The sequence below is a fragment of the Eumetopias jubatus genome, unplaced genomic scaffold, assembly GCF_037043125.1.
Source record: "Eumetopias jubatus isolate StellerSeaLion01/CBP00866 unplaced genomic scaffold, mEumJub1_p1.0 scaffold_12, whole genome shotgun sequence".
NCBI classification, from domain to species: Eukaryota; Metazoa; Chordata; class Mammalia; order Carnivora; family Otariidae; genus Eumetopias; species Eumetopias jubatus.
This window is the reverse complement of record NW_028274818.1, coordinates 7908336-7918276: the sequence shown is the minus strand read 5'-3', so window position 1 is coordinate 7918276 and position 9941 is coordinate 7908336. Positions and strand designations below refer to the sequence as shown.

Genomic DNA, 9941 nt, shown 5'->3' with positions numbered 1-9941 from the left:
TAAACCTTTAAGAGTTTCTCCCAATTCTTAGGACCCATCTTCCTTACATTTTGACGTCCTTAAATTTCTTGGACTCCTAATCTGGCTTTGGTCTCCACCACTTCACTGAAACAGCTTCACTCAAAGATACCAGTGGTAGTTTGTTGTAAATCTATGGGCTCTTGTAGATAACTTTTATGATGTCTGGAGCCTTGTTCCTTATAGTGTTTTCTGGATTCTAGAATGGCAGCATCATCACCTGGGAACTTGGAAATGCAGAATCCAAAGTCTCACCCCAGGCTTACCAAGTCAGAATTTCAAGAGGCAAAATTTCAGGAAATGGCATTGTAGCAAGCTCAGGAGATTCTCACATACATTATAGCTTGGGAATGACTGGTCTGGAGAAATGAAATGTAATGGTTCTTCCAAATCCCACACATGGGGTACAACATTGTTCATTTAACCCCAGGCACCTGTCACAGGGCTAGATGGATACTCCTCTAGCCCCGATATTTTCCCTTGGGATGGGTATAATTGATGTGTAAGTGTTGTTAGCTTGACTTTGTGGTTTTTGAACTTAGAGAAAAGTTGAAAAAATAGTATAATATATTAATATTTTCCAGGAGGTACTTTTGGTAGGTGGTGCCCAGATTATGCACTCATACTCTAATTGCAAAGATCAGAAAAACATGCATTCTGGCTTCTGTCTTGGAAAGGCAGAGATCAAATATAGCAAATTCCTTAAAAAAAAAAGTGTTGAAGATTCTGGCCAGAGAGAAAAACAAGTTCATTGTAATTCTGAATGTATGTTCAGAGAAGCAGGTGTGTATTGGGTTAACATGTATGTTGGTGTGAGGTGCCTTGCCTAATAGTTTTGGCTCAACAAGTTAAAGTTAGTGATATTTAGGAAACCAACCATTATTTTGATCAGGTTATATTATATACATAAATCTAAACATAACCTTTTACTTCTTTTTCAAAGAGAGTTACCCTATGCTTTGGGACATTCTCCCTGCAATGCTTTCAAGCTACATGTTTCTTAATTTTTCAGCAGCATTTGATAATGTCCTATGTTGCTTAATACTTGTCTTCCCTGTAAGATTGTAAACTGCATGAAGGCACAAAGCAATTCTGAAAGAGGTTTAAGAAATTGAATCTATATTTCAGTGTTGGGGGAGGTCAACGAGAGGATGTGATCACCAGTTGCCCTGTGAGCTGGACCCTGGCTCTTAGAGGCTCCTCCCCTGTCCTTGGAATATGGGTTCCACTTGGCTTTCCCACTCCCAGAAGCTACTCCAAGGACACAACCTTGAGATGGTAATGTGGTGCTGAGGCCATCTGACCTGTATACATGACTAAACCTGGTTAAGCTTTCTATATAAACTTTTAAGATTTGGTGGGTAGGTGCAGAGATCTACTCATCTAGTTGCCGCTCCAGACAAACCTTGTGCGTAATCTCCCTTGTTTATTAAACCTGCCACCTCCCAACCTGGAGTGGCCACTTTTTTCTTTGGTTTCTCCCTGCCTTTTGTGCACAAGGGCTAACTTCAGATTACAACTGGGAAACTCCTAGGGAGCTTGAGAACCAACATTCATCTCCAGTACTTGGCACTGAGTAGAATCTAGTTAGTATCTGTTCAAGGATTGTATATGCTATTGTTTCTTCTCTAGGCTTATAATTTATAAATTTATTACCAGTTATACCTCCCTAAAGTTGTGTAGAGATGCCACGAACTGACTGCTAATAATCAATTTGGAAAGGAGGAGGAAAAAAGATTCTGCCAGTGGAAGATATTTTTGGAGTGTAAATAAGTACCGTGGAGAATGTTTTGTTTTGTTTGGTTTTTATCTGTTTATTAAAATGGAGCTCAAGGTAGGAGGATCCTTTCATACCATCAAATGTATGCTGACCAATTTTTAGACAAAAAGAATGAGATCCTACGGGGTTAGATGACTTGTCCAAAACCTACCCTAGCAGTACTGAGCCCAGAATCGAGTTTCTCAGGTCTGTTTATAATTATTTTTCTCCTACATAATGTTCCTCCTGTATGAGGGGGTAAAGGTTTTCTAACATTTTATCTAAATATGGAATCAGGTATGATACTTAACATCAAAAGATAACATCTTCATGGTGGAGAGAGTCTTACGTGAATGCAAAAATCTTGCAGCGTCTTAGGGATCACATTGCACAATTTCTCCCAGGCAAGATTTCAGCCGCAGCATCCATTATGCATCTGAATATACACAGCCTACTCTTGGATCTGTCACTTTCTGCTTGTGTTCCCTTTCACATTTATTCCCAGCAAGTTTCAGCCACCTCACTTGCTAAGCAACGGTAATATTTGCCCAGCTTACTTAATAAGGTAACTATGAAGATTATAATGAGACTATATATGTGAATGTTCTCAGATAAAGCTAATTAAATACAATATATAATCTCTTAGGAAAGATTTTTTTTTTTTGAGGGCTTCATTGTATAAAAAGGTGACTTCCAGAAGAATCTCTGTCTCTGGAAGTTGAAAGTTCTATCCATCATCAATTTCAATTCCATAAAAACACCACTCTAAATCTGTAATGGATCCCCATTCCCAAGTCCAGGGATGAGGTTTTTGTTCACCACTGAAGCTTTTGCTTACTCTCCACCATTTAGATTTTCTGATTTGTTTCTCTGACCTTAATGCAAAGAATCCAATGTACAGATGTTTCTCCTCTATTCTTGAGGCAGACTTGCATGGGAGTTTCAAAGAAATGGAGAACCGTATTCTCAGCTGGAGACCATTTTTAAGTGGTCTAGTCAACTCTGTGTGTTTGAATGCAGCATTGTCAGAAAATTTCTGCAACAGTGTTATAAGTCCATTTGTATGGATGAGAACATTGAAACCACGAGAGGACCCAGACTAGCTCACTGCGGGTAAGTGGGGGAGCAAGGATCAGAGACTGTGTCTGTCTGATCCCAGCCTCTGCTCTTTTCAGAGAGCCAGGCAGTTTGAAAAAGGAAAGGGAATAACACTGAGCAAGACCAAGGCTAAGAGCCAACTGGGAGAAGAAATAGAGTTCTAAGTTTTTAGAACAGTACTTAAATTCTGTAGTTAAAAAGGAAAAAGAGATGAAGAAGTAATTTCAGAGAGTTTAGGAAAAGAGGAAACAGTTTATAGATCTCTTAGCTTGAGGATTTGGAAAGTTGTTAGTAAATTTTATTGTTTTAATTTGAGAATGAATCAGGATCGCCTTGGGCCGCACAGCTGTCACTGTTAGCGAGAATAACACCAGATCAATCCAGCAGAGAACCTCAGAAACAGGATTCCTTCCCTCTCCCTCCCCCATTTCTGTAGCCCCAACACTTCAATGTCTTAGAAGGAGGGAGTTTTTAAGGGATGGGAAATTAGGGGCGGAATGACTCAGTACGCTGACCCTGTGCATTATTTGGAGTCGTAAGCACAAAGTCACTTTACCAGGCACATGACTCACTGTTAGTCTGACTCCTTTCATGGCAACTGGAACAGATATTATTATTTAGGGTCATTGTGACCTGATCTAGACAAATGGAGAAAATATAAACAGTCAAATGGGCTGCTGTCCATTTTCTTCGTTATCTTCCTCTTATTAATTCCTCTTATTGGTAAATAATGCTTTACCACATTATGACATGCTTTCATGTTAGAGTTTCCAGATAGCGCATGAATAAGTGCCAGGTACAGGGATGGCACAGAGGTGGGAACATTTGAGCTAGTTTCCAGAAGTAGAAGGAAGAATGGGATTACATCACATCCAAAAGCTTCTGCACAGCAAAAGAAACAATCAACAAAATGAAAAGGCAATATACGGAATGTGAGAAAAGATTTGCAAACCATATATCTGAGGAGTTAATATTTTTTAAATTTATTTTTATTATTATAAATTTTATTTTATTTTTAATTTAATTTAATTTTAGAGAGAGCACACAAGTAGAGGGGCAAAGGGAGAGGGAGAGAGAGAATCTTAAGCTGAGCATGGAGCCCCATGTGGGGCTCAATCTCATGACTCTGAGATCATGACATGAGCTGAAATCAAGAGTCAGACGCTTAACCAACTGAGCCACCCAGGTGCTCTAGGAGTTAGTATTTAAAATGTATAAGGAACTCATACAATTCAATAACAAAATACCAAGTATTCCATTTAAAAATGGGCTGAGGACCTGAATAGATATTTTTCCAAAGAAGACTTACAAATGGCCAACAGGTACATGAAAATGTGTTCAGCATCACTAATCATCTGGCAAATGCAAATCATAACCACAGTGAGATATCACCTCACACTTGTTAGAATGGCTATTATCCAAAAGGTAAGAGGTAACAATGTCGGTGTGGACGTGGAGGAAAGGAAAACCTGGTGTACTGTTAGTGGGAATGTAAATTAGTGCAGCCACTACAGAAAAATGTTTGCAGGTTTCTCAAAAACTTGAAAAGAGAGCTGCCGTATGATCCAGCCAGCTTCTGGCTATATGTCCAAAGGAAATGAAATCAATACTTTGAAGAGATATCTGCCATCCCATGTTCATTGCATCATTACTCAGTTATATATATTATTATAGTTATGATATAATTATAATATATATCCCATATATAAATTACATATGCATATAAGATTATATATAATATCTAATGGAATGTTATTATATATGTTGTATGTTCCATTGTATGTATTATGTATTCATATATTCAACCATGAAGAAAAAGAAAACTTTGCCATTAGTGACAACGTGGATGAAACTGGAGGTTATTATACTAAGTGAAATAAGCCAGAAAAAGAAAGACAAACCCTGTAAGATTTCACCCATGTAAAGAATCTAAAAAAAAAAAAAAAAAAAAAGTCTAGTTCATAGAGATAGTAGAATGGTGGTGGTTGACAGGGTTTGGAGGATGGCAGAAATGCAGAGATGTTGGTCAGATGGTACAAACTTTCAGTTACAAGATGAATAAGCTCTAGGGATCTAATGTACAGCATGAGGACTGTAGTTAACAGTACTGTATTGTGTATTTGAAATTTGCTAGGACAATAGCAAATTAACCAGTCTCACCACACACACACATACACACACACACACACAATGATAACTATGTGAGGTGACATATGTGTTAATTAATTTAATTGTGGCATTTCACAATGCATACATATATCAAATCATTATTTTTAATTCTTTTTAAAAAAAGATTTTATTTATTTGTTTTAGAAAGAGAGAGGGGCAGAGAGAGAGAGAGAGAGTGCATGCGCTCGAGCGGGGGAAGGGCCAAAGGGAGAGAATCCCAAGCAGACTCTGTGATGAATGCACAGCCCAATGCAGGGCTCGATCTCACAACCCTGAGATCATGAACCTGAGCAGAAATCAAGAGTCTGACACCCAGCCGACTGAGCCACCCAGGGGCCCCAATTTTGAATTCTTTAAATATGTACAGTTTTATTTCTTATACTTCAATAAAGCTAGAAAAATAAATAAATAAGTGAAAAAGTAAATAAGTAATTTAAAAAATAATAAAAGGAAAAATCACAGAATGGAAGAAAATATTTGCAGAAGATGTATCTGATAAAGGATTGTTTCCAAAATATATAAACAAATCTCAAAACTCAACAAGTAAACAAACAACCTGACTTAAAAATGGGCCAAAGAACTTAACAGATACCACACCAAAGAAGATACACCAATGGTAAATAAGCATATGAAAAGATATTCACCACCATATGTCATTAGGAAATTAGACATTGAAACAACAGTGAACCATTATTGCATACCCATTAGAATGGCCAGAATTCATAACACCAACAACATCAAATACTGGGGATAATGGACAAGAACTCTTATTCATTGCCAGTGGGAATGCAAAATGGTACAGTCTGTCTCCTGAACATCTACTGGGATCACAGAGACAATGAGTAGTTAGAGAGGCTTGCTGGAATTTGAACGTCTGCACACTGACTGTTAGCTACAGGCTGTTCACAAGATATTATTAAGAGTGAAGGAGCTTGTTTTTCCTAATGTTAAATGCAGACATATCAGAAATTTGGGTTAACCTTTAAGGTTCTGATTCACTCTTAACAAGTGCTGAGAATTTCTAGAATACTTATAATCAAATATAAGGATAAAAATATTGACCAAACCAAAGGGAAGTTTTAAAATCTACCTCTGATAATTTGTATTAGCCATATCTTTGCAATGCTTCCCCCCATTATTATATATGTAGAAAATATTCTAGCTATCCTAGTGGGTATGAAATGGTATCTTGTTGTGGTTTTGATTTGCATTCCCCCGAAGACAAATGACATTGAACTTCTTTTCATGGCGTTTATTAGCCATTTGTGTATCTCTCTTGGAGAAACTACTATTCAACTTACTTGCCAATTTTTGTTGAATTGTCTTTTTATTACTGAGTTGCAAGAGTTCTTTATATATTTTGTATGTAAGATCTTTATAACAGATTTGATTTGCAAATATTTTTCCTTATATTTTCACTTTCTTGATGGTGTCCTGTGACACACAAAAGTTTTAAATTTTGATAGAGTCCTATTTATCTATGTTTGTTGTTGTTGCTTAAGTTTTGGTGTCATTTCTAAGACTCCAAAGTCATGGAGATTTACTCCTGTGTTTCCTTCTAAGAGTTTCAGTTTTAGCTCTTTCACTTAGGTCTTTATCCATATTTTGAATAAATTTTTGCATATCGCATGAGGAAAGAACCCAACTTCATTGTTTTATATGTGTCTATCCAGTTATCTCAGCACAATTTGTAAAAAAGACTGTTTTTTTCTCATTGGATGGACTTAGAACCCTTGTCTAAAATTAGGCTATCAGAGATGTCAGTGTTTATTTCTGGAATCTTAATTCTATTTCATAGCTAAATCTATCCTTGTGCCAGTACCCCACAGTCTTGAAATGTGAGTTCTGCTGTATCTTTGTTTTTTAAGGGTGTTTTAGCTCTTCCAGATCCCTTCCAATTCCATATGTAGATAGATCCTAATGGTTGTTTTCTTAATTTTATTTTCAGATTGTACATTGCAAGTGAAAGAAATAGAATTGATTTTGTAAATTGATCTTATATTATGCAACCTTGCTGAACTCCTTTTTAGTTCTTATAGATTTTTAGTGTATTACTTAGGATTTTCTATGTATAATATTATAACATCTGTAAATAGAAATAGTTTTACTTCTTTTCAATCTGGATGACTTTTATTTCTGTCTCTTGTCTAATTGCTTTGGTTACAATCTCAGTGCAATGTTGAACTGAAGTAGTAAGAACAGACATCCCTGTCTTATTCTTAATATTAGGGGGGAAATCTTCCAGTCTTTCATCATTAATTATGATGTTAGCTGTGGATTTTTCTTTTTTTTAGTTTTATTTATTTATTTGAGAGAGAGAATGAGAAATAGAGAGAGAGCATGAGAGGGGGAGGGTCAGAGGGAGAAGCAGACTCCCTGCTGAGCAGGGAGCCCGATGCAGGACTCGATCCCGGGACTCCAGGATCATGACCTGAGCCGAAGGCAGTCGCTTAACCAACTGAGCCACCCAGGCGCCCAGCTGTGGATTTTTCATAGGTGTCCTTTATCTAGTTGAGGAAATTCACTTTTATTCTTAGTTTGTTGTTTCTATCATGAAAGTATATTGGATTTTAACACATGAATTTTCTGCATATATTGAGATGATCATGTGATTTTTGTTCTTCATCCTACTGATAGGATGTATTGAACTAATTTATTTTTGGATTTTTATTTTTTTATTTTTTATTTATTTTTATTTTTATTTTTTTTAGTACAAAGTTAGGGCTCTTTATTCAGACAGGAAAGCGCAGCAAAGTGGGAGGGCTATGCTGTCTCCACAGCAACAGAACATCTCATAAATGTAAAGTCCTTGGCTTGTATCAGGCAGACTCTTCCTGGCTCAGGAGAAACATGTTTTAACTTGATGAGAACAAAACCAGGCAGCCTGGCTAGAGTGCAGAACGGGGGGCGCTGGCTGTCTGGTCAGTTCTGGAAGTGCTTAGTGAGCGTGTCCAGCAGCTCCTGCTTCTTCAACCCACCCCTCAGCCCATACCCTGCAGGCTTCCTTCAGCATGGGCACAGTGAGCTTACCCAGAGTGCCCTTGCTCACATGCGCCTTCAGATCCTCTTCAGATAACTCCATCTTGGGCCTTTTGCTTCCAGAACCTTCATCATGTGTCAGATCCACCGCTTTCTCGGGCTCCATGAAATCCAAAGCCAGCGCCTCCAGGTTCCTGAAGTGTTGCTGCAGCACTGGGTTCTCGAAGCTGTCACTTCTGTAGTTGAAACGGAGCTTCTGAACGACAACCTTCTTCTTGTCTATCTGCTCTGGGTTCGCCACGACTTTTTCGGTAAAGGGCACCTTCTGTTTATCATCAGCTTAGGGTAAGAAGACAAGCTGAAAGCCTGGGGGAGTCACCTGAATTTTCTGCTCATCTAGCTCCTCTTCCTGTGGCAACAAGGCCACAAAATAAGGAGGGATGTTCCAACAGGGGGTGTATCTGCACACTGCCATGACCTCCTTCTCCAGACACTTGGTGAGGAGAGCACTGAACAGGGTTGAGCTCCCATTCACCGGGGACTCTTCGGGGTACACGAACAGGGAGGGCCTCAGGTAATGGTGCTTCTTCAGCAATATCAAGGGCTTGAAACCGATGAGAATCACACCTGGTTCATCAAAGCATTTCAGCTCTTTCTCTAGCACAATCTGATGACTCCCATAGTTCTGAGACCTCTTGGTGTCGCTAGGCAGAAGCAAACTGCCCGTATTTACATTAAATGTCTGGGTCTTGGATTTCACTGGTTCATTGATTTCCCAATAAAGCCTCACAGGAGGAGGTTTGACGGCCTTCTGGACCATGTTATACATGCCGACAGTGAGTGCTATATCTTTGCTAAGCTTAAGCTTCAACCTGCAGAGCACGCACTTCTTGGTCTCCTTGGCACGAACCTTCCTCAACAGGTCTTCCAATTTGCTGGATTCCTCAAAGTGAACCCCTAGGTCCTCATCCTTGGCTGTGCTGATGATATCTTGGTAAAACAAGGATATGTCAAAGCCCCCACATTTCCTCAGGTGCATGAAGTCCAGGAAGATACCTCTGTCACGGAGAGCCCCAGCTTTGGTCCTGGCCCGGCTGGCTTTAGCACTGTCATTGCCATAGGGGTCATCTTCATTGGTGAACAGCATGATCCTCTTATGGCTCATCTTGACCTGGACATCGCTAAAGAGGTTGGCACAGACCCATAGCACTTCATGTAGTGGGTAGTCAGATCCATGGCCAATTAGGTCTTGGAAATGTTTTTTCCCCTGCTCCCCTTTAAACTGGTCAAGCTCAAGCACTCGTTTAGCACCTGGATTATCCAACTCTTGTAAGATGTAAATATTTTTAAAATTCACTGAATTTTTATCCTTCTCAGTACCATAGAACACCACTGCCAAGAGATCTTGATCGCTGCTTATGATCTTATTGGTATATATATTCTGGATACACTGGATGCTCATGTCAAAAGGAGTCAGTTCAACTTCACCCTGAGATTCAAACGTGGCCCTAGAACCATCAACCAAAAAAATTAAACTATCTCTTCCCAAGTGTGTATATTCTCCACCTGCTTCAAGGCCCTCTTCTTGTTCTTCTTCATCGCCCTCGTTTTTGTAATAAGACTCCCAACCTGACATATTGTTTACTTAGGCACAAGGGAGATCAATTTGGACCTATTTTTGGATTTTTAAACAAAATTTTCATTCATTCCTAAATCCCACTTAGTCACGATGTATAATTCATTTTTATATTGCTAGATTTGGTTTGCTAGCATTTTGCTGAAGATTTTCACATCCATATTCATAAGAGATATTAATCTGTAATTTTCTTTCTTGTGATGTCTTTGGTTTTGGTGTCAGGGTAATAATGACCTCATAAAATGAGATGAGAAATGTTCCCTCTTCTTTCATTTTTGGAAG

General features: G+C 38.6%; 1 pseudogene; it reads right to left on the bottom strand.

The window, feature by feature from the left end:
• Nucleotides 1-7966: 7966 nt before the first annotated feature.
• Nucleotides 7967-9659, bottom strand: LOC114210488 (DNA repair protein Ku70 pseudogene; annotated as a pseudogene).
• Nucleotides 9660-9941: the final 282 nt, after the last annotated feature.